This window comes from Poecilia formosa, unplaced genomic scaffold (assembly GCF_000485575.1).
Source record: "Poecilia formosa unplaced genomic scaffold, Poecilia_formosa-5.1.2 Scaffold59, whole genome shotgun sequence".
Classification (NCBI taxonomy): Eukaryota; Metazoa; Chordata; class Actinopteri; order Cyprinodontiformes; family Poeciliidae; genus Poecilia; species Poecilia formosa.
This window is the reverse complement of record NW_006799998.1, coordinates 246,512-271,111: the sequence shown is the minus strand read 5'-3', so window position 1 is coordinate 271,111 and position 24,600 is coordinate 246,512. Positions and strand designations below refer to the sequence as shown.

The 24,600-nt window shown below is 40.2% G+C and overlaps 1 protein-coding gene across 4 annotated transcripts in view; it reads right to left on the bottom strand.

Moving 5' to 3' along the window:
* The window catches only part of erfl1 (Ets2 repressor factor like 1), a 66,911-nt gene that overhangs the window by 25,764 nt on the left and 16,547 nt on the right, over positions 1 to 24,600 (bottom strand). For all 4 annotated transcript variants that reach the window (XM_016672321.1, XM_016672319.1, XM_007553740.2 and 1 more), the window contains exon 2: positions 23,238 to 23,402. The gene's annotated coding sequence lies outside the window, so the exon portion shown is untranslated. The remainder of the gene's footprint in view (positions 1 to 23,237; positions 23,403 to 24,600) is intronic.

The following is a 24,600-nucleotide window of genomic DNA, read 5'->3' as shown; positions in this document are numbered from 1 at the left end:
ATGTCATGATCAGAGGCGACCTCAAGGATTTCATCACAATGAGATTGTGCAACCAGTGGCAATCCCCTATCTCCACTAAGCTCTATCCACCAAGAAGACACTGCTCACTCCTGCAGAGAGGGATTTATCAGAATATACCTCCTTAATTCAGGAGTGTAGAGGATGGAAGCATCTGACAGCAGTCCTGACCTTATCTTCAATGAATACCTGTGGGAACCACCTCAGGTATTCTGTTAATGCCAGAGTGACCCACACGGTCACACTGGTTGACTTGTAGAAAGCGATAAGCACAGAAGTGTGTGACCAAGCTAGCGAATAGCATAAGGAAATGGTGCCACGATGTTGTGGCTTCGTATGATTCTTCAACTCAAGTTCAACTTGGATGTCAACTAAATTTTGATCAGTTCAACTGAATTGTACTCAGTGCAATCAAACTGGGTTCAGTTAAATTAAGTTCACAGAAAAGGTCCACAAAACAAACAGGCTAAACTCAAATCTCACACATTTATCCCAACTCAGTTGAAACGGTTGCATTATAATACATCAGTACATCACCAGTAATAGTCAAATTCACATTCATTCCAGTTGCGTAAATTCAAGTTAGCAACACATTTAGTTTTAATCCAGCCGCCACGTATAAAAAACTTTTCTATGCAGAACATTTTCATCACTTTAAGCCGTTGAAGTTCGTCCTGTGCTCTACTGTCTCTGGTGTTTCCTTAGTTCATAAACTTTAGTAAGGTATCAATCTCAAGAAACACAACAACAGCGACTTATTAAAGCTTGAATGCATGTGTATGCAACAACTAATGACCACCAAGAGCACTCCGTCTGTCAGCGTGACTCGACATCATTTTAAATTCTAAATCAAAAAGCACACCTTCCACAGCCAAATAAATGATGAGACAGCCAGATGAAAACTAATATAGCCTTTCTGAACATAATGCATCATTTCTAGTAAATTCTTGATGCTCCTTTTGGAGTAATTTCGACTGCTTTGGTTTCACCATCTTCTGTAATCCTTCTGGGACCTGATATTTGTGTAACATCACTATAAAATTTATTACAGGAGCGGAGTAATTCTTTTAAGTGCAAAGACACCATCAGCCCATGTTAGAGTGTCCAGCCAGAATGGGCCCAGTATTGCGTTAGAGCAAAGACAAGGAGACATCAATATTACATTATCTCATGTTTAACTGCGAGACACAGTTGTTTTGGGGGCCTTAAAGATATTGTATTACCCAAGGAGATGCAGGCAAAAACATACACACACACACACACACAACAAAAGCATTTGAAGAAAGGAAAAAAAGGGCATAACACACAGAGAATTTTAAAATTATAAGGCCTCCACACCCTCTGCTCCTATCCCTCTATCTCTCTTTCTCTGTTTCTTCCCTCGCTTCTCCTCTGACTCTCCCTCCAAAGTCTTTGATTCGTCCGTACGGTTTGATCTGCAAGAGAGCGAGTTTTGTAAACACATTTTTCACGATCATATAGCCACGGGCAAGGGGAGCGTGAGGCGCGGAGGAAGAAGAAGGAGAGACTCAGAGAGAGAGAGAGAGAGAGGGAGGGTGTGTGTGCGTGTGTGTGAGTGTGTGTGTCAGAGAGAGGGGGGTTACATTTAATGAGAGTGCAAGATGGAAGGATAGGCTGACAGAAAATGTGTGGATGGAGTCTGAAATTTGGACTGACTATGATAGCGCACATATGAGAGAGACACAGACATGTTTAAAACACACACACACACACACAAACACACACACACACACACACTGGGGAGTCGAGGTTGATGGTTTTGAAACAAGCAAAGCATCACAGAGGTTGACGAAATGTGAAGCAACAAGGAGAAAAAGCAACTTATTCAGTTTTCCTTATCATGCAGAGTGCTGCGACACCCCCGACACAGAATCCATCGATGTGACACTTCCTCAGTGGCGCCACCAATGGGGGGCTAAGATGTAGGGGGGCTGAGATGCACAGAATTTAAAATCATGGATCCCTCATTTTGTGGGGGGCTTAAAATGTCAGATGTTTTGATTACTAGAGTCCCACAATGCGGCCTCCCCTTACAAGACTTTGCACTTCTTGCAGTGGCATAAGAAGGACGCCACCCGGGATCGATGGCCACCGCAATAAATGATGCGCCATCCATTACATTTAGTTAAAAAATTAGAACACCGTCTTAAAATCACCAACACCATTTGTTGTAAGGGATGAATAAATAAAAAAAAGCACATTCCTCACCTTTGAAGTCAACAGATTTTTGGGGTAGAGGTACTTGACAACATGTTGTCAACAGTTAGGAGTTTAAGCCATGACTTTATTTTTCTAACTGTTTCTAATGCTTAAAGTATTTTTGAGTAGATGCCAAACACAGAAAGGACTGTAGTTTTTTTTTTTTTTTTTTTTGNCCTTTGAAGTCAACAGATTTTTGGGGTAGAGGTACTTGACAACATGTTGTCAACAGTTAGGAGTTTAAGCCATGACTTTATTTTTCTAACTGTTTGCCAAACACAGAAAGGACTGTTTTTTTTTTTTTTTGATTCTATGAAGCACTGAAGAGTTCAACAGGACCCTTCCCTGACACACGTTGCTGCGCACAACCAATCCGATGGCTTCAAATAAGTCAGAATCTAAAGACAACTACACTTTTCCCTCCTTAATAGGAAGACTCTAGGCACCAACATTAAGGGCATCGTGACTGGAAGGTGGCTACCTCAGCAGATAGCATGACTAATTAATCAGCTAATTTCAGCTATACTATTGTGTGAGGAGCCGCGAGAAGTTACAATGTTCTCTGTGCGATAAACACTTAAAACTGCTGCAAAATTTAACAGCTGGTTATTTGAGTATTTTTACTTCAATCATTGGATCAAAATAAAACCCTCAAACAAATTATATAAGTTTAACTGGTGTAGAGTTGTAGCAGCACCAGAAATAATTGTTGCTTTTCTGTTTTAAACAAAAGGAATTCAATCATTTTACATATTTTCAATTTCTTGTCTACATACAGTCGTAGTGTAAAACCGTGGCATTTTTATCCAAGTCTATCATAATGTTAGAATCTCATACCGGCATGCTTATTACGGACAACTGAGGATGTTTAAAAACTCATCAGGAGAATTGATATTTACCATTTTGTGTGATGTAATGTGGAATTTCTACCATAGCTTTTGGTTTTACTGTCCTTCCCCCCCGTGGTTATTATTAGCCCCGAATATGGCCACCGCTCCACAAAACATTCTGGATGCGCCCCTGCCCTTGATGCATCACACACTGCTCAACTCTCTGTGGGTTGAGCAATGTGTGATGCATCTCGTTTGTTCATGATGAACAGGGGGAAAAAAATAGAGAGAGAGAGAACCGGCTGGAAAACAGATTACGGAGCGAGCCAATAAAACGTCGTGCGCACAAGACGGTAAACAAACAAACAAACACACTGTGGTGCAAAGCTGAACTAATAAAAGTGCGGGGCTCTCATTCTCTACACTCTATTCTGTTTTTTTTTCACTTGGTTGGAACACTTTAAGGTTTTTTTTTTTTTTTTCATCTGGCAGTTGATAATCCGGTTAGGTTCGACTGGCTCCGGTAATGGCGCTAAAGCGTCGACTTCATATATGCGAACGGAGCAGCAGACAGATGTGGCACAGAACGATGCGGGGGAACAAGAGGAGCGTTTGTGTGACACGGTTTAGTCTGGATTTAACCTCATTCCTCACTGAGTTGAAACTTTCGATTGTTTTGTTGCAAAAAAAAAGGGGGTGGGAGGGAATCTCACGTAAAATATTTGTAACTATTTAAAAAGAAATTAACCAATTCATATAGGCCTTAAAAGATAGATGCAAATGCACGTATAATAATAATAATAATAATAATAATAATAATAATAATAATAAATTAGCTCACATTCATATCTCGGTCCCAGTTTAAGATCAGTTTGTTTTGCTAAAAGACAATCCGCAACAATCTTGAAAAATTCCCTCGCGTCACTTGTTAAAAAAAAAATTATTTTCTTTTCATTTTTTTCCTTCCTTGTATTTTTTTCTTCTTTTTTTTAATGCTTTTTAGAAATAAGAATAGCTGCGAGCGGTTGTAAAGTCGGTTGTCAGAATATATGTGCATTTGTGTGTTTTTGTGTGTGCATACAGAGCGGCGGTGCAGCGTTTCCTCTTCCTCCTCTCTCTTCCCTTTCTTCTCTGTCCGGGGAATTGTTCTCAACGTCCACAAACACACTGCAAATACCCGCCGGCCCAGCGGCATCGATTTCTAATTAGACGCCAGGATAATCGTTGGAGAGAGATGAAAAAAAAAAAAGTAGGGGGGAAAAAAACAGAAGAGAGTGATCGAGCGAGTAAATAAATATATATAAAAGAATTAGAGCCCAGATTAACTGAATGGATATGAGCATTGAGGGGAAAATAAATAAATAATAATAAAAAAAAGAGAAGCAAAAGGTGAACTTGGCAGATAAATCTTGCGTGAACTTGAACGGGAAATGAGGCTTATATACACGGTGCGACGCAGGCCGGAGTGAAAGTGTGAAGAGAGGATCTGGGGATTGGATTCGGAAATTTTATTTATTTATTTTTTTTAAATACAACCGCTATAACATACTGTTTTTGGACGATAAATACTATTTGGAACAAAGAGTTTTAAGCAAAGACTCATACGAATTATTAGCGAAACATCCAACATGGCTTCTTAATTCCCATCCTCTTTTTATTTTGCTCTCCCTCTTTTTTTTTTTTTTTTTGTCTCCTGACAGACTGTGACAAGGGGTGCTGGAGTTACCGGGGGGCTGGGGGCGGGCGGGGGGCGCAGGTAGCTCGTTTACTTTAATTAACGTTTCATCATCGTCAGAGCGCGGCCGCGCACCGTACCCGCTCTTTTCATGCTGCTCCGTCTCTCATCCCTGCTCTCCCTACATTCATCATCTCCCTCCTTCCTCCTCCTCTGCTCTCCCTTCTGGTGGCATCACCTCTCATCGTTTTTTTGTTTTTTTTTTGTTGTTTTTTTTTGTATCTTCAACAACTCCCCATATATCGCTCCCTGTGCGCTCTTTCTCACATCCACTCAAGCGCACAGTTTAATCTTTCAAACTCTTTCCATCCGCAAGAACTTCTTTAATCGTACCTTAACTACGTTCTCCCTATTTTTTTCTTCTTTTCTTTCTCCACCTCCACTTTATTTTACATAATGCCGATGATTAAGTTATGAGGATATATCACTGTGCAAACCGGCTCCTGAACTCAAATCAATTGGTCAGCTTAAAAGGCTTTACAAAGTATCCAGACACCATGAACTGTTTCCACTTTTTTTTTTTTTCTGGAAACATCCACAACTTCTGCTCAGCGTTACGTGTTTTATGACCTCAAGCAGATTTGGTTTGAGGGGTTTGTCTGCATTTGTAGTTCCCATCCATCTTCCAATCAACTTCAATTAGCCTTTTTTTTTTGCCCCACAGACGACAGAAAAAACATGCCCACAGCATGATGCTGCCACCACCATGCTACACAGTAATGTTTCTCCCAAGCAGCAAATCTCTGCATCTCCTCCAGAGTTGCCATGGGCTTCCTGGCTGCTTCCCCGATTAGTGCCGTTTGTTCCCAGTTGTGCCATGTGTTTGGATGATGAAGTATGAGATGTTCAAAATCGTGGGGTATCGTTTCATACCCCATCCTACTTCAACTCTACAGCTTATGCTTGATGCAACCACTGAGTCCCTTGGTCTTTATGTTCTGTAGCAACCATCTTACTTCACTAGATTCCTTCACATAACTCCGCCATTAAATTGCAGGATTTACCAGTTAGGTGACTTCTGATGGCAACTTATTGCACTAGATTATATGTAGCAGAATTTAACTATGTAAGGGATAATGATGCTTTTGCAAGTCACTGCATTAAATACACTGTGAAATGTAATTCTTTACTGCTGTATGGACTCATATGCAGTAACGCAAACATAGCAGTAAAAAAAAAAAGAAAAGAAAAACAATCATGCTGACAGCTGTCAAGCAAGAAAGTCCATTTCACTTCAAAGCTAGTCGTCAATAACCAGCAATGAAACAAGAGGATTTCTGCACAAGCTAAGGAACTGCAGGATTTTAAACAAAACAATCATATTCCGACTCCCTTTATTTCTTTTCTGTTTGCGTTAGATGTGAGAGACAGCAGGAAAGAGCAGGTCACACAAGTATTACCGAATGAGATAAGAAAACAAGAGCTTAGCACTTTGGCCATTTATTTTGCCTAAATGCTGGTATTATTTAGCATTGGATTCAGGTTTAGAGAGCTTTTAGTGTTCGTCAATGGATAAAACTTTACACAGTGGTTGTAAAATGTATGAAATGCAATAATCAATAATAAAAAAATCAATGAGGCAATAAAAGGAGGTACACTGAGAAACATAAAACAGACACACAAGCAATCAAACTTGAATTGAACATCAATAAAGGTCAAGGAAATGGCTAATGGTTATGAGCTTAAAGGAGGAAGTATGCAAACTGGTTGTGACGATCCGAATCTGTGCTTGAGAATATTGGCAGAACTTACGGTAAAACTTGTCTGTGACGGATTTGTGTCAGAAAACCTCTGTGGCAGCTGCTTTACTGTCAACAGTGTTTGACTAGAAACGTTTTATCCAGGTAAAAATCCTTTCCGTTTGCTTTGCTCCCACTTAAGATCTTTAGTTGACACTTGAGACACTATTTCTAGGTTTGTTCACATGTTCAGAATTAAGATTAAAGATGTTGACTCTCTGCATGGACCAGGTTCTTCTCTTTGCGTTTGATGAGAAATGACTTCAGGATTTAAATGAAGTAAACAAGGTCAAATAATTTATTCGGGTTTTTAAGAAGCTTGTCCCAGAAAGAGGTTTAAAATGTTAAAGGATGTCAGCGATAGATGGACATCTTTCACAACCTTATAGTACAATAAATGTAGATCTCTACTGTTGAGGTGCATTTTTTTCATCCAACAATTAGGATGTCTACATCAGAAACATTCAGGCAGTCCCAGAACTGCCTGAATGAATAGAGAATATTCAGGTTATATACAATTATCTAGTATTTTACTAACCTTTTTCTATATATAACATTGGATTTTTGAGAAAGGGATCAATAAAACCATAAAAAAAAACTTTACAGAGCACAATAGTACCGAATCCCCCTGGAGTTATTTTATAAAGGCTTGGTTTCGATAAGGTGCTGGGAAATGGCAGGTGTTACATGAAGCAAATACAAAATGGAAGAAATGAGAAAAGTAAATGCAGTTAGGACTTGTATGGTTCAGCGAGATCTCGGCGTGACTCACTCATGGTCCGGGACTCAGCATGGAGTGCTCTGATAGTTTAAACAGTTTAAAACACTTACAGTGGTAACCGGATTTGTAGCCTTGCGGGGTTAAGAACTTGATGAAATCCGCCGTGTCTGCAGGGAGTGCAGAGGTGTGCGCTCACATACAAATTGCCACTGATAAAAAGAGAACGGGAAGCTGCACAATCACAAACCTTAAAAGCTCTTCGCTCTCATTCTGGTTCCGACAAAGTACTACCCAGAATGCACTGAGACATTACACTGGAGAGACTGTCTGAAACCCACTGGAACTGGACTGAGCTGCAGAGGCGAGTCCAAGCAGGCTGGAGCTGTTGTGTTTTGGATCTTACAAAAGGAGATGCAAAACAAAATGGTGTTTGAGATACGTCAATTAAAATTGCACTATTGAAATAACATATATATAAAATAAAAAATAAATAAATAAAAATAAACATTTATCTAATAATATCAAATAAGCTCTTTGGTCATTTACTTAATATTCTACATATCTTACCATTTCATATCCAAACTCTCTTCAGCTGTCTCATAGAAAACATATTAATTTGATTTTTTTTTTAAATTATAATAATTATATGTATTCGATATTCAATACATTTTTGATTTGATTCTCTGATGTTAAGCTGATTTGGTATTAAAGCACAACAAAAACCTTGGACAGCCTCTTCAAAAACATCAATCACTTTTTTCAAACATTGTAAAATATGACATCATTTATGGTGCACAACTATGTTTAAAGTCAAGGTACTAAATGTGTAATAAAGTTGATGTTATGTTATGATATGTTATGTTATGTGTTGTTTTGCTACATTAAATTATAACCCAGCCTCGTCTAAGCAGCACGTTGACTGAGCACACAGACACCTAACATAAAGACTCATGGTTTTAGATTAATACCTACTGCTTAGTTCATTGTGAAACAGCATTCGGTGTCACTGATGATGAGACAGGCTTGGGCTGTGACTGTAACAAAAACTCATACACCCACTCACCCACACAGCAGAACACACCAAAACACCTGGATTCAATCTCTCCATCTTTCCGCGTTTCCTCCTTCGTCACACTAACAAACGTACACACACGTTCAGCGGCCCCCGCTCGCCTGCGTGCGCGCGTGTCAAATCGAATCTCCACCTCGGTGCGTAGTACACCTGCTGTGCCGGCATATAATGCGCTGCATACAGTGAGCGCACGATGACGGATTACTGAATTAGACCAATAATGACAAGTGACACTTCTGTTACCGCTCCCTGAGCCACTGCAGAGAGCAGGGGAGATGTGTAAATAAAGAACTAGGCACAGTGGCAAGAGAGAAGGTGAGAGAGACGCAGAGAGGGAAGCGGGCGGGAAGGAAAAAGAAACAACGGCTCAGAGAAATAGGAAGTCATGGAGATGGGTTGGGAATTTTCAGCTTGTTCCGTGGAGTAAATAAGTTCTGTATCACTGTCCCGGATTATATATTTTTCTTTTGCCTCTCTGCTTCTGTGTTGGCAATCAGTTGTCACACAGTCTTATCGGCAGCTCAAAATAGATTCACAGAACAATTTGCAGAGTGAAACAATATTTTTCCCCCCCTCTCCTAAAACCAAATCAAAACAATATTTTCGATCAGTTGGGCTTCAGCTAAACCAGAATCGAGGCTGGAAATTAAAGTGCAAAAGCATTCTACACATTTTTTTTTTCCTGCAAACTCCAATAAATTTAGCTGGATTTTTTAAATAACAAAAAATAAGGTTTCAGTGAAAGAAAAATTCTAATGTATCTTCTTTGCATGCTCAATCAGATTGGATGGAGGACACCAGTTAGTTGATGTCTTGCCATAGATCCTAAATTGGTTTCATGCATGAACTTTGACTAGACCATTCCAACATATTAATATGCTTTGATCTACACCATCCCATTGTAGCTCTGGGTGTATGCTAATCCTATTCATCTTTCCATCAACTCCATGGTTTCCTTGTCCCTGGTGAAGAATAGCATTCCCACAGCATGATGCTACCACCACCATGTTTCCTAGTGTGCATAGTCCAATCCATGTGAAGAGCAGTTTTAGTTCTCCACTGGAAAAATTACTTAAAAGCAGGTTAAAAAGTTTACATTTTTGATTTGATTCCCAGAGTACTTTCTTCTATATGGTTTCTGTGTCCCTACATGGCCGGTGGCAACCTGAAAATAGGACTTTCTTTCCACTATGATCAACAATGACTTTCTTCTTGCTACTCCTTCACAATGGCCAGAGGTATGGAGTTCATGACAAATAGTCAATGTCGGCAGACACTCCTACTCACACTGTGGCTATTTGCAGATTAGCCTAACATATACAGACAAAATAAAATACATTACAGTTTGGACCTGTACAGTGTCGACTTGTGAAAACGTCAACTGTAAGGCACTGCAAGTCAAAAAGGGAGCAACTGTACAAGACTGAAAACACAGAACTGTTTAGAGAAGTTCTGATCCAATTTCCTAATAAATAAACATGACATTTCTGCTAATTTGTGAGCATCTACGAGTTGCAGATTAAAGTAGTTGCACCTGCAGGATGCCTGCCCCCCGTGGACCCAGGCCTCCACAGGCCTGCGTTCAGGATGCAAAGTGTGCCAAATGAGAAGGAGGAGGTGGAATCCTCTTTGGGAAGGCATGAATAAATCAGCCTACCAGCCGGCGCCTCTGCGCTGCAGAAGAGGAGCACACGTGTGGAAAGATGCAAACAAACACGCGCATTAATTCATTCATGCTCTTATGCATCGATAAGAAAAATGGTGGAGATTTAAACTACCTCTAGCTGTTTTCCTAATTATGAGACCTTTGAATAGATCTGTGTCATCGCGCTGTTCAACTGTAAATCCCACCATATTCTCTCATGGTGTCAAACTACTAGGGAATATAGAGCCTGCCAAGTCCTCAAGCCAATGTGCCACACTCGTATTTGCCTTGTGAGCTGATGATCAAAAATGTACACCTTCTGCTTATGCCTCTGGTTGGCACAAGGAACAAGATCAGAGACCTGCTGGACAAGAAGCGACAACCGGGGCAGGCAAGGAGAGAGTGGAAGCACAGCTGGAGCCGAGGACCCGGGGAGCACAGAGGAAGCGTGACAGAAAGAAATATTGACAGAGCCTAGATATACACATAAGTCACCCGACAAGACCTGCCTGCTCTCTGTATTTTATAGAGCCGCTCTGTGCTGGCGGAACAGCGTGACAGCCCAGTTCCTTCAACGGAAAATATGGTCCCTCTCTACCTTTCCGCCTCTCACTCTGCTATCACTCCTGTTTTCTGTCTATCCCACCTGATATCATTCTGTCACCTCTTTGCAGTGGGCTCTTTTTTCCATCATCCTCCCCCCCTCCACCCCCATCTCCCCCCTATTTCTATCCTCGCCGTTCCCGCGCTTTTATAGGTGCTCTACATTCCACCCGTCATGTTTCACTCTCCCATTTCTATCCATCTTCATGTCGCTCTCTTAATCCCCTCTCATTTGCTCCCTTCTGCCCCGGTCCACTTCCCGTTTTCTCTCTCCTGAAGCCGTCTCTGCGTACCGTCCCATTTCCACTCGCTCTTTCTGTTTCCCTCGTTCTGCCTGATTCATTTCCTCTCGGCTATCTGTTCCATTCATCCCTTTTCTTCTATTTGCGCCACAGAACATCACCATCCTTCTTTACCTTATGGCTCTGTCATCTCCATCTCATATTTTTCCAGTTTATATTTCTTCTGACCTCCCTGTGAGGTTTCTTGCTAAATCCATTTGTCAAATTATTCCATCACAATCGGTGGAATTGTGATGGGACCCTTTATTTCCCCCCCCTTTTTTCTTTTTTTTTTTTTTTGCAGCAGCCTCTACATATATTTCAATCTATATTCCACATTGTGCCTTGCAAAAATATTTACTTAAACATTTTTACTTTTTGCCATGTTGAAACCAAAAATGTCTGATTTTATGTCCGTCCATCTCGGAGCAATTTCCTGCAGTCACGGTCTAGGGGCGGGGTACATCACAGGACAACACAGAGGCACACAGGAAAAAAAAAAAACAACCATACACAGACACCTAAGGACAATTTACAAAGACCAGTTAACCTCGCCCCACTGCCTGGACGGTGGGAGGATGCTGGAGTATCAGGAGAAAACCCACAAATACACAGGAGGAACATGCAAACTCCATGCAGAAAGACTCCAGGCCAGGATTTGAACCAAGGACCTTCTTGCTGCAAGGAAACTGTGCTTCCACCAATGAAATATTTTTTGTAACAAACAATCTGAAGAGTGTGGAACTCATGAAACCTGTCTTCAAAAGTCAATATTTTGTAGAGTAACCACAGCCAGAGGGTTTTTAAGGTATGTACTTTTTTTGGACATTCTTTTTAGCAGCATCTAACATGCTCTATTCTCAGATTTCCCTGAGAATCTGAGAGTAAGGATTCTCAGATTCTACCTTCATCTTTCGAAAGTCAGAAGCCTACTTTCAAAAGATGAAGGTAGGCCTCATCATCTGCCTCGTTGAAGCCGACCTTCGTCAAAGTAGATGAAGGTAGGCTTCATCGACCTTCCTATTAGCTGTCACCAGATTTCCAGCCCCTGCTGAAGAGAACAGCATGATGCTGCCACCGCCATGCTTCACTGTGGCGATGGTGTACTGAAGGCACATTGGACCAGAAATTCAATGTGGAACTAATCTGACCAGAACACCTACTTAGTTTTTGTTGTTGTCTCTTCCATGGTTTGTGGCAAACTGAACGGTATCAGAACAAAAATACCAGTTTATGGATTTTTACAGGAAAAAAGACATGCCAAATTAATTTGGCTTCAGAATATGCAGCACATTGTATTAGTTTGTCACTTTAAATCCCAATAAAATAAAGTTTAAAGCTGTATCATGACAACATACAAATAAAATAGCTATGTACCTTTGCGCACGATGAGGCATTCTCTCCAAGTTCCTAATCCCTAAATCTTTATCTTTTTTTGTCATCCTTCCCTTTTTTATTCCTCCTTTCTCCCCTCTCCCTCAGCATTCCTGCCGGCCCTCCCTCTCTCATCCGCAGCCCGAGCACAGAGCCGCATGTGTCGGAATCAATTAGGGCTGAGAGCCGTCGCGGCCGCTCTTTCACGGAGGTAAATATTAAACTGCACCAAGCACCGAGGAAGAAGAGAGGGTGGAAGGGGAGGGGAAGGGGTGGAGGGAGAGAGGAGAGAAGGGAGCCCTCCGTCCCTAATCCACCGCATCGATCAGGCGGGGATGAGGGTAATATATTATTTTGACAAGATACGATCCTCCGACGCGCACCGCTATCCCCGGCGATCGATTTCTTTTTTTCTCTCCTTTTTTCTTCCCCTTTCTCCCCCTCAGTGAGTGGGACAGAGTTTGTGTGGAGCTGTGTGTGTGTGTGCGCGTGTGCGTCTTCCTGGCGTGTGCGTGTGCACTGGAGTGTGGATGGGCGACAATGGGAACAGCATTAGGAAATGTGGGGAAGAGATGGGGATGAAGCTGCTGGTACAGGTCTGCGCGTTTACAAACAAGCTCACGTCTAAACAGCTAAATCACACGTTCAGCCAAAAGGCACAGAATAAGAGGATTCTATCTTCTGTTTACTTTCTTCTGTATATGCACAGAGGGGCGCGGGTAGAAGGACATCGGGGTTGGTAACAGAGTTGGAAGCAGAGCTGACCTATTGTAAAGTTAACTATCCTCCCCCTGCACTGTCCCCCCTCTATATCGCTTTGTAAACTGTGTCTAAATGCTAAAATCCTGGATCAATTTTATTTTATTCAACCTCTCTCCCCTCCCCATTACCTCCCTCTGGCCCCAACCGCTACCCTCCTGAAGAAACATGCTGTCCTCTGCTGATGGAGGACAGACGTGTGTGGATATTTTGTAGCTGCCAGCATATTTGTATGATTCCATATAGTCAATCCCCTTCAGAAACTCAAAGATTTCCACACACGGTAGCTCACTTCTCTTTTTTTTTTTTTGTTGGGCTGAATAGCCTAACATTTATGCAGAAACTGTCTCTTATGTGACTCTGAGCAACCTGGGCCTCTTCCTGCCATTTCAGCTTCTTGTTTCGTTTTACTTATAGGCATAAAAGGACATGGCAGCCATGGCAGATTCCTGCAGCTTGAATAAAATATACAAATAGACCTTGACAATGGAAAGATTCACTGCATTACCACTATAAAACCTGAGATTTTTAAGGCAAACTTGAGGCTATGCTACCATTAGCTGTCCAGCTAGTTGACCTATGGATTACACTATAACTTTTTGCAGAAATGACTTTGGTTTAACAGTGCCACAGTTTTTAAATTAAAATGTAAATGTATAACATGAATTAATTGCTTTTATTTAAAATCATTGTTACAGTGGTAAAAAAAAAATAACATATTGAGTACAATGATCATAACAATGTTCTGTTTGATGCATATGCTAAATGAAGAATAGAACAGCTGAAGTAATATAAGTTTTTATTTGCTTGTTACACATTGACTTATTTTGTTTTCCTGTTCTTTAACCAAACACTAAGTCAAATAGCTATTTAACTGGTTAATTAGTCAGGCTATCTGTTCCTACAGAGCCTGGAGTCAGCCACTTGAACTTTAACAAGAATATGTGGCGACTTTTCATTTTATTTTCTGCAAATATTTGTAAATATGTAAAATGTTTTGTGTTTTTATGGTATGTAGATAAAAGTGCAGTAATTTCCTTTCAGTCAGCTAAGAAGCAGAGCACAACAACAGGTGGGGACAGTCCTGTGTTACTCTCCATTAAAAGGTGCCATTTTAATGTGGTGCCACACTAGAAGGGCTTCAAATTGGAGAAATTGTATATTGGAGCAATAGAAACTATTTGAAAAACCTGTAATGTAGATGAGAATATAAGAACCTTTGACCTTTTACTAGTAATCCAAGAGCTTTGAGGCAATTCTGCTAATGTTGTGATTAGAAATTCAGGGTATTTTGTAGATTGGCAATTCAACAGGTTTTCTGTGGGCCCCAAGTCCATAACCCTCCAAATCGCACTGAACTCTAAACATTGTTAATATTTTTTATTTTATTTTAATATCTTGGAAAGCTGAGGAGTTCAATTTTGCTGACTCTACGGTAAATATTAGTAATGAACAAGTGACCAAAACCGAGACTATCTACAATACTTTCCCTTCAGTTGTTGCTGGACAGACTGTTGATTTTGAGAAGTTAAAAAGCAATTTTCACATTGTTAACATCCCATCTTTAATCAAGCTCATGTGAGACGGTGTAATTATTTTCCTCTGGTTTGACTTGTGTCTGATTCCCCTTTTTTTTGTTAGATGAACTGCTATTTTCAAGTATCATCATTTGTCAATCTTTGGGCTAAAAATAATTAAACAAGAAGCTTCATAAGATCAGGTACATTTTATAACCTTTACAGTATGGATGTACATCAACCCTTGTAAGGTGTTTTCTTGTAAAGTCCCTTACAAGGTATGCCCTTGTTAGAACAATAAAATGTACTGAGGTCACCTGACAATATTGAAATAATACTTAAGACATCTTACGCTGAACAATATTATTCTTATTTCAGTGGAATTAAGGCAATAATCATCCCTTACCAATATCATCTTTAACTATGGCAGAGAGTATGTTGACATGTTCCTCTGCAGTATTTTATCTGCAATGTGGCAGACAGACGGCCCAGCAGAGGAAAATCAAGGGACCATAAAGGGTCATTGGGAGTCGCTGTACTTCTAACCCGGGTCTCTATCAGAGCCATTGCCGTTAACGTTGTCAGAGACTCCTCACACTCTCTCCATGAACTTTTGAACTGCTGTCATCAAACAAACAACAACATAGCTACATCAAAAACAGAACCACCACAGCAATCTGCCTCAGGCTGTTGAAACACTGAGCTGTTTTTTAGTATTATTGACCTTATTTTACCCTTCATCTGATTTTTGTTTTAATTTATTTGTGTTTTCAATATTTATAAGTGTTCGTTACTTTCACACAGTTTTCCTTCTGGCCATGTAAGTTGAAATTTTGAGAAATCCATGTTATGCAGGTCTAAACATAAGGACGTAGTGGTTTTAGTGGAAGATTAACTTCTGCCGCATCTTTGAAGTATAAGTGTTGCCTATGACGCACGGTTTAAATAATGTATGTGTATTAGGATCAATGGTGTTGAATTCACTGTGCTTAATTGCTTTAGGGTCACCTATTTTAGTTCTGCCGTCACTTTATTTGCCCAGATGATCATTAACTAAATTGATCAAGAGCTATGTCATGCCATCAGTTTTCCTTTCATTTTTAAGCATCTGGCATCATGATGTGAGTCAATCTTTATGTGCACAGACTGTTACAGTAATGTATTACTGTGTTTATGCTGCAGTATTGAAATAGTTGAGTAAATGCAGTAACAGTGATGTCCTTGTTCAGTATGCTAAAGATCAGAGTTATTTACCCAAGGCAGGGTATCTGCTGTCACTGGAATGCAGTAGCGTGACAGGATTATGAATGATTTGTTTTCATTATCGCAGATCATATTTAACCAAATTAAATGATTTTAAGCTAATTAGAAAATAATAGATCAACAATCTGATTTAAATTGAATTTTTAAAAATACCATCTTGTAATTAAAGTCATGTTCCTGTATGTTTGTGCATCTTTTAACAACCTTTAATATGATTTCAGCATCATGGCCTCTTCTACATTACTATGCTACAGATGGATTGGTTTCATCTAAATGTTAAACTACAACATAAATTACCTGCGACTGCAGCTACGTCTATATGTAGTAAAAGGAGACAATGAAATACACAGAAGATGTTTTTTTAATTAGAAACATCTATGAAAGCTTGGATATGATTCGGCAATGTGCAATACATCATGTTTTGCCTACAAATACTAGTAACACTGTGTGAATTATGTGTAGGAAATAGATAGGATTTTTCTACGAACAATACACAGGTCTGATAATTCAGTCAGGGAGAGAAAAAGTAAGAAACAAGCAAGCATAAAAACAGCATGACGACTGTTGAACAGTCTATTGGGTGAAGACTAAACATTTCTCCATCCGTGTGCATTATCTCGTTTTGTGTGGACAGCATCAGCTCCAATATGTCTTTTTAAGAGCTTTAGTGACACAAACTCACTCAAGTCATGCACACAACAAGGCGCCCAACAACAAGTATCTTCCCCGCACAGAAAGATCCTTCCAAACAAGTGCGACAACACCTGCTGCTTTCTCGTTCTGCTCCCTCTCACTCCTCGTCTCCCACTTTCTCTGTTTCTGCCTGCCGCGACTTAGTTTTCCTCCTTTCTCTTTCTGGCCGCTCTTGCTTTTATTGTGCCATTTTCTGCCACTTTGGTCCACGAAGGAGAGGCCGTAATGCAATCTCTCCCCCTCTCCGTCCCCTGCTGTGAGGGAGAGTAGCTTGGACTGTGTGCCGGGACGGAGAGAAGTGTGTGTGGAGGGAGGGGGGGGAACGGGGTCAAGGTGAGCTCTAATACACTATTGATCCGCCCCAATTGAAAACCTGATGGAAATTTTACCCCCCTTCTTCTCCTTTCCTCCCCATCCCTCTCTTGCTCCCCCTTCTCTCTCTGTTTTTTCTTTCTTCTACCCCCCTCCCCGTTCCTATCTCCCACTCTTCCCTTATGTCTTTTTTCCTTTCCTGTGTGTATCCTCCCTGGTGTCTGAAGTCTTCCTCTTCTTCAGAGTCTATCCCCGTTCACTCCAATCTGTTTTCTCTCCCAGCTGAACATCTCTTTCAACCACTGACGACTTCTCTCCCCTGCTATCTATCTCTGTGCAGAGCAGCTCTCTGCCTCAACTAGCCCTCTAATCATTTCCCTTTTTTCTTCCTTCTTTGCTGCTCTTGGTCGCGCCATCTCCCCATTTTCCAAGTCTGCTCCTCTCTTTTTCCTTTTAAACCTCTTGTTACCCCCACCCCGTCCCACTGGTTCTGTCTCTCCCACTCATTTTCTCTAACCCCCCTCCTTTCTGTGTGTGCATCAGATGGTCCATTTCTTCCTAACCCAGTGCATATTGATCCCTATGGCAGCAGCATGCAGGGCGAGGGCTGTGAGGACCTCTGTTACAGTGTATTAAACGCCACAAACGCTTTGGACGCGGGGCCGGAGACACGCCTCCCCGGCAGGGCTCTGTCAATAGCTGCTCCCTCCTGTCAACAGCAGCCAAATGGCCTCTCAATCTGGGAGTCATGATGATGTACCAGAGGAAAAATAAAAATGAGAGAGAATCTTTAACCGAGCATCCAAAAAATGATGCAACAAAAAGTGCAGATATAAAGCCTCTTGCCAAATAATGGGGAAATGCTTCGAAAACGACATGTAAGTCAATCAAAACCATGCAAAGCTATTTCCATCGAAAAGCTGAAAATGCTGCACACAAAATCTATGACCCGAGCTGTCAATTTACCCCATTCTTTGGCCTAACAAGCTTTGTAATAACAACCAGTTATATGTGGGGGCAGCAATTATGCTTGTAGCTGAGAGCAAGCTGCACACCATCAAACAAAAGAAGCACAAACACTGGAAGAAACCCCGAACAATAGAGATGGTGGAAACACAAGCAAACCCTTTTCAACTAAGCATTACTTTCCCCACTTAACAAGACCTGACTCACGTTGACTCTATGCAGAGTTGGCCGCTTTTGCCATGCTTCTCGGGCAGGAGATAAATGGAGGGAGCGTGCGTTTGATTTATGTGCCGTTGTGTACGTGTCAGACGGGCCGAGCTATCGGGACCACCATCTCTCAATAGACACAGAAATGCTACAGCAGTGGAGGGACCCCTCTGTCGACCCCGAGACCCCTGACACACATCTAGAACAAACAGAGCAGGGATTTGTTGCAAACACGAGAGGAGGAGGGATGCTCTTCGTTACTTTCCTTACATTTCTATTCAAAAAAAGATTCATTCTTTGCTCTTTTGTGTCCTTTCTGCTCCTTATTGACTCCTTAAGCTATAGGAAAACAGCCACTACAATTTCAATCTAATCTTTACAGCTTCAGTCCAAAGTTACATGATTAATGTCACTAATAGCAAAAACAACAAACTGGTTACCTGCTATATGGGCAAAAAAATAGTGTTAGCTGCATTCTGTAGAAATTATTAACACTGGCAAATATGCACTGATCAGAGTGATTTTGGCCAATTTTATACCAATTTCTGTCTAATCCAATGTCTTTTTAAGAGCCACAATTAAAAATTAAAAACATTTCCTTTCAGCTCTTTTGAGCATTCAGTAGTATCAGTATCTCGGTAGATGTCAGATGGCAACTCTGAATTGCATCACTTTTACTATACTACATTCAACTTTCTTATCTACTGAAGCCACACTCCATCTAAAATGACCATTGTGAACACTTTGCAGTCATGTCTACACAGAAAATTAAGTTCCCATAGGAACACAATTAAGGATCTCACTTACTCTGAAAATAGCTAATTTAGAGTCCTCTTCCTTCCAGAAAAACTTCCAGACAGAAAAGTGTGGTTTCTAGTTGTAGTACAGTACAGAGATTTCACCAACATTAAAAGATTACTGTTTTTTATTTTTTTATTTATTTTGATGAGATCATGACCAGTTAAGACCAGCCAAGTTGAAAATCAGCCAATTTTGGTCAACAGCTGATTTCTCATAGTATCTCTAGAAAACATGATTGATAAAGAGTTTGCAAAAATATCCACCTGTATTTTCAAAATATCAAACCTCTGATCAAATGCACGGATTAAAATGTTTCATTGGGAGTCTGTTTGTACATCGCACTGTCTCTAATTTGCCCACTTTACAGCCTCTCTGAGTTCAGACACCTGTTTTCATTTTCCCACTTTTCTCTTTCAATCACTCCATCCTCGTCTACCATTCCTGTCTCCCACCTCCAAACCCCCTCACCGCTCTCCCTCTTTACAGCCTCTCCATCTACTTCTTTCTCTCTAGGAAGGAATCAGTCTCACCTTAATTGCGCTTAAATCGGATTAATGACTGACCGGGGACAACTTGACTTAATCTCTCTTGTAGTAAATCTCTTCCTTTTCTCTCTTCTCGTACATCACTCTTATACATTTTATCCCCCTCTGAACCTGCCCCTCTTTAGTCTCTTTATCTTTTCTGCTCTTCTTTTTCTGCCTATGGTCTTAGTCTTCCTCCTATGACCTCTTTCCAGCCCTGCTACCAAGGAGGCAACCCCACTTTCCCCGAGCCAGAGACTGCAAACATCTTACGATAAATGAGTAAATGTTTCATTAAGTTGTAACATTTTTGGCTTTCATTGAATGCCACTGTATAAATCAAAACAGTATCTAAAATTCTATTCCGGCTTTTTGTTTTTGGCCTGGCAACCCAAAGTTATTAGTGGGCCACAACTGGCTACTCCCTAAAAAACTTTCTGGAGGCACTTGTGCCTCATTCTGTTTTTTCACTGCCTCTATCCCGCTCCCCCTCTCTCCTTTCTTTCTCATTCTATGTCACGCTTCAGCATGGCTCACCATCCACTTCCTTTCATCATTTCTCTCCTCTTTGCTTCATATTCTTTACAAACCTTCAGCTTCTATGTTCCAGAGATTATTTTCCCAAAATGTCTTTGACTTGGCTTGTCACCGACTCAGTGCTTCATCTGTGAGTGTGTCTCAGTTTCACTACCAGGTCGGTCAGTCGGTGTTGTGTATGTGTCAGTATGCATCGATGCGGTCCTGTCATTGCCTCCTAAGTGCTTTGGCAATACTAGAGATCTGCTGTCATGCCAATTCAACTTATCTCAATTGAATTACACTGGATTTGTATTGAGACGGCGATAAAGGACACTCAAGGTGTGCCAGATTCTCTTCTAAAACAAGAGCTCAGATGAAATCTCAATGCATGCATGCAAACGCAATTCTTCAAAATTTGGTTGAACAAACAACAAGATAACATTGCCTTCTGTCTGAGTAATGCCGGTTGGCCTGGGGACTTAATCCAAATGAGATTTTGGATCCTGATTCTAGTATATATTTTTATTAAATAAACAGAAATGAATAAATTCTGACTTATTTAACTGGTTTTGCAGTTATTTGTGGAATATTACGTTTCAGTGTAGAGTTGGAAAAAACTGACTAATTTCCATGTATTTAATGATTAGTTTGTGGCTACAGTTTGGATGAAATATAACTTCAGCACAGACACAAACAGAAGACATGAACAAACTAAATTAGAACCATCTTAACTATAATCCACACATACTTTTCTCTGCAAACATATCTATAAATGTTAAGTTTGTTTATATATATATATATATATATATATATATATATATATATATATATATATATATATATATATATGTTGTTGAGAAGAATTCAAGTGGGGAGCCCCCTGCTGGTCAGGAGGTCCTATGCAGTAACTCACTTCGCATTTGACTTGGACCAGCACTGTGTCTAAACAAATAAATTATATGACTACAAAGAAAAAAAACTACAGAATTACATCTATTATTTTTGAATATAGTAGAAATGCTTTTATAGTTTATAAAATGGGCTATGAAACCACAACTTTCAAAATCCTCCTTTAGATTCAATGGAAATGTGACCAATTAGCAAACAAAATAATATTGCATTTTCAATGTATTATTCAAGACTAAATAAAGCAACAGTTTGGTCAACCTGAAAAAGCAGCAAAAACATACTCAGTGTTTAGATTTGAGCATTTACGTATGTTTACGTTAGACACTATGAAACAGCTAGAAAAGATTAAAAACCACAAACAATTCAGCGGGGGGAAAAAAAACAACTGATCCGATGTCACACTGAGGTGATCTTTGTTAAGGGTACAGGGCACAGAGAGTTTGCCACCTTCCAAACCCCTGCAGCTTGAAAAATAGAGGGAAGAAAAGGGCCAGCCTTGTGGACAAAAGCTCATTTTCCTCTTGGTTGCACACTGCTGCAGGCGGGCTAACATGCCACGGGAGAATTCAGGCACTCATACACCTTTGTTTTCCTCAGGTTTTTCTCAACTTTACACATGGTGTCAAACCCATAACTAAGACTGAAGCGGATTTGTACGTCAGCCCAGAAGGCATGTGCATGGCCTGTCCAGCCCCAGGCAAACCTAGTGATCTGAGAGCCGCAAAGTCGCGTGCCCCTTTTGAACGTGACAGACGAAAGCAGTCGGCTGACATCTTCCAAATGCAGGCGCATTTGTTCACCTTCCAGTTGTGCAGTGGAGTCACTTTTACATCTCCTCCTTTGCTTCTTTTACTTTTCTTTGCTCGCCTACTCCTCCAAACAACCCCTTCCCTCTCCTCCCCGCTGCTCCCAACCTCTCTGCATGCCCATCTGCTTACCCGCTTGTTCTCTTTCGCTCCTCTCTGAGCGGCCAGGATTAAGCATTTATCTCGGTGGTCCTCCTTTCGGCCCCTAAACGCCCGTGAGGATGATAAGAGTCGCTGGGATTTGTCAAATTGTGAGCCATTGATTAACTGACCTTTCACGCCTGCAAGTCTCTCAGCCACTCCACTAACTGCCGACAGGCTAGATAGAGAGATAGATAGGTACATGCGGCTGTTATTATTGTGTACAAGTTTGTAGTTACCAGGTGTGGTATAGTGAGGGATGACAGAAGAGGGGAGGAGGTGAGAAGGTGGTGGAAAAGATACAGAGGAGTCCTTCAGTTGCCCTATAGGCTTGGGATGTAACAGGTACAAGTGTGTCTACACTGGCAAACAGAACTGAATCCTGAATAATGAAACGCACATTTTAAGGCGAGCCAGGGGGCTAATATCAGACAGGAAGAGTTGGGGGAGGCAAAGAGGAGCTTAGGGAGACGTCCGAGCCTTGGCTGGCTCAAGGAAAATCTAGAATTTGGTCTAAAAATATTGCTGGAAAAATCTGATTATGTGCAGACTGATTTTCTTCACTTTTTTTTTCTTTTTTTTCAAAAAAACAAAAAACAAACAAAAAAAAAACTCCAGCTCATAAAGAAAAGAGCTGGAGTGTCTAAAAAGTTTCACTTATACATATTTTTTTTTTTAAATGTTGTATCATCAAACTGGTATAATGTGTTTAAAATCTACAGTATCAAATTGAATCTTAAATTCTTACACCTACAGTATTAATCTATGCCACCCAAAATCAGCTCATTTAGAAATAACACTGTTATTTTTGTGTCCACTCTAAACATTTTTGCTGTTTTCATTGGAAAATTGTATTTTCATCATTTTTGACGGTTGAAAAAAAAATATACAGCTTCACCTATTTTTACCAGCAAGTCATATGCTTATGTCATATTCTTGTTGATTTACAATGGATTGCAGCAATAATTTATGGTAGCTTTTTAGTTTATTAAACATGTAAATTACTGTTTTAATGTAGTTTTGTATTACAGATGTCCTACTGTGAAACGGTTTAACAATAACACAACTGCAAAACTAAAATTCAGAAACTACTGGATAATTGTTGCAATTTCCAATTAACATTTTAACAATAAACAATTTAATACACTGCGATTTTGGTTATTTTAACAGTAAAAAAAAAGCTTGTACAGCCCGTAGACAGAAATAGCGGTTTGGACAGTAAAACTGTTGGATGCTTATGTGGTTACAACATGTTACCAGATTTGCAAAGCATTTTGGGAAATAGAACATTTATAGCGGTTTGTGGCGTTTTTATTGATTAATTAGTCTACAAAGTTATGTTAGTTCATCCAACAGTAAAAAAGGATTTATGGTTGTCAGTTTTACAGTACATTCATTTAACAATAACTTAACATAACTAAGCTTATTGGATAATTTGTGTCCCTGAGTTTCGTCATTTTAGCAATAAAACTTTTACAATGTAATTAATTCTGCACTTTTAAAATGAGATGGAAACTTCACACCGAGTACTGATGCGAGCAGACAACCGAGACTTTGTTACAGAAAAGAAGGAATAACCCACCTGGACCTTCCGCGTCGCCCCGCCTCAGAGATGCACCTGAGGCCGAAGCTTGATCACCTTCTCCCGGTCTGGGCTGGAGTCTGCTCGCCGCTGCCGGTGTTCCAATCCGGGAAGGAGGAGGAGACGTGTGGGAGAGCGCCGCTGTCGCACTGCACGAAAGCGTCACTAAAACCCAAACATGTATACAAAAAAACAAAACAAACAAACAAAAAAAAAAAACAACTATTAACTACATGGGTTTTTAGGTGACAAACATTTGCAAAATGCATTTTGCGTTTTTTATTATAGAAATTCATGGAATTTAGATCAAATGATGGGGAGGTGCCGCTTTGGCCCAGCTGAGTCGGGCCGACACTAAAACTTGTGTTCTGACGTTTTCCCGCAGGATCCCTGCTGCCTCACAGGCCACAGATCAATCACCTTATTGACTCTTAGTGTCATACAGTAAAGGGGCAGCGAGGAGGACTAACACATGTCACTATAAGCTTTAAATAACGATCACTGGCACTAATTGCTTGATGCGTCTTTTTCAGGATCCATACTTTTTCCTAAATTACCCAATCCGATGCAAACAGAATTCAAATTTAACTTACTTCGGAGAGTCATATTTCCTATCTCTATATTAAAGCCATGTTCAAATGAATATAAAGTTATCTCTTCCCTTTAAGCGCTGAAATACCCCGGGTTATCTGCACGGAGCGGATACAGAGGACCTGAATGCAGCTCGGCGGGAGGCTCCGCCGTCTTGTTATCGATATATGTGAAACTTGCTGGAAAGGATATTGACCGCACTAACTAGCCGTACTTTGATCATACGAAATTGCTTTCCAGATGACAACACATTAAGGATGAGAGCATTTTTGGGAAAAATTGAGAGGGGAAAAAAAGGCTCCACGCTCCTGATTCCCCCCCCCCTACTACAACTGATAGAGAAAGTCTTAAAAGCTCATCAAATAAACAGCAAATATGAAAGTTTGATTCACAGATGTACATGTCCTGAACGTGTTTTACCAGTATCTTGGAAAACAAAAAAGAAAAAAAAAAAAAAAAAAAAACAGAGAAGTTTAGTGAAATACCAACCGGACAGCACCAAACCGACAGCGTAGTTTTTACTTTGTGATTTGCGGAAGTTATGGAGGCCGAGAAACAAAAAAGTTCTTCAAATTAAGAAAAAGGAAAAAAAAAAACATAAAGCATTTTACTGGGCCTAAAAAACAAAAACACATTTTAACTAATTAAAAATTGAAATACAATAAAATAATCGAAAAAGGCGAAATTTAACCTTTTAATCAGACGTGTTCGTTTCATAATAATAATAATTAATAATAATAATAATAATAATAATAATAATAATAATTTTCTG